The sequence below is a fragment of the Frankliniella occidentalis genome, unplaced genomic scaffold (assembly GCF_000697945.3).
Source record: "Frankliniella occidentalis isolate FOCC.00 unplaced genomic scaffold, Focc_3.1 Scaffold183, whole genome shotgun sequence".
Lineage (NCBI taxonomy): Eukaryota > Metazoa > Arthropoda > Insecta > Thysanoptera > Thripidae > Frankliniella > Frankliniella occidentalis.
In genome coordinates this window covers 284,297-285,759 of record NW_026267309.1, presented here as the reverse complement: position 1 = coordinate 285,759, position 1,463 = coordinate 284,297, and positions in this window count along the sequence as shown.

Here is a 1,463-nt window from a genome sequence, read left to right as displayed (position 1 = left end):
TGGGTTCCCCAGGTGGTAGTAGTTCGTGTAGACATCTATAAACAAGAACTGGTTGTCGAAAAGCGTGCAATTCAACATTTGAAAATGGGACTTTTGGCCGCTTTTTCCCGGTTTGAGCCCACTGTGCGGACCCAGCGCGGCCACAACGGCTGGCACAACCAGCGCAATCAGCACGGCCGGCACGACCAGCGCGGCCAGCGTGACCAGCGCAACGCGCCCCGGGCGCGAGGACGTCGAGACCGTGACCGCGGTTCCGGCTCCCCTCCCTCCATGATCCCAGAGACTGGGGATCAACCACCTGCAGCCGCCCCAGCCCCGACGCCTTCATCATGCTCCTTGGGGACCGAGCCGAGCCCCTCGATGCCACTGTCCCCATTGTCCCCGATGGACGTCCTTCCTCTCCATGTGTGTCCTGGACGACACGGAGTTCGATCTGGACGACATGGAGATGGAGGTTGGCGACCTCTTTCGTGACGAAGGGGGAAGTGTCGGGTAGCTGGCTCGGGCCCTGGGCCACCTTCGGGCAGTGTCGGGCGCCTCGTCGGGTCCCATTGTCGGGGGCCTATAAAGCGGCCCCCCTGGCCCCGCCCCCTGGCAGAGCGAGTCCAGCTCCCATCGGCGGCGGTTCTTCCCTGTGCCCTGTGCCCCAATAAACCACTCTACTTCTACTCTCACGTTTCCCTGACTTGTCCCCATTGCCCCAACCCACCAACACGACACGACACCACTTTTCGCATGTTGTGTGGGTGAGAGAGCGAGAAACTATTGAGAAGGTTACTGTACGTCCGTGGCAATTTTTGGTGACCCACGAAGGGCGGCCTGATCACCAACCCTTGCGCGAGGACCAACTAGGCCGCGCGCACGTCTGTCGACCTTCCACCCCTACAGCTCGCCGCGCTCTCGGAAGAACGCCGATGACAGGGAACATCTCACGCGTGGACCCGTGGGCACCGTCATGGTGCGGCGCTTGAAGAACGCAACACCTTTAGTTTGATTGCAGGCAGTTCTTCGGGTTAAATGCTGATGCGGACATGACCAGCTTTACGGAAATCGCGGATGTTGCGGCAGTTGCGGTTGACCTCGGAAGTCGTGGTGGAGGGTCTTACTCCCACGCACGTCTGCGGCGTGGAAGTCGTGGTAGAGGGTTTTACTCCCACGCACGGTAGTGTGTTAGAGGGTTACTCACACACTCCTCGGCACGGATGGGCTGGCCACCCATTCGTGTCGGGAGGGGCGCGGGAGGACCACCGCCTGAGCCCTCAGGAGAATGGGTCACGTTGACTCGTGCAGAGAACTTCGAGGTTCAAGCGGAGCTTCGCCCAGCGTTGGACCTAGAGGTATCCTGGTGTTTCCTTCAAATGCCAGCCGCGGCATGTCCGCCGCGGTGCACAACATCGCCACCGCGCCGTGACGCCGGCGCGACACCCCGAGTGCGCGGCTCCTCAGCAACAAGCTGCAGCCTG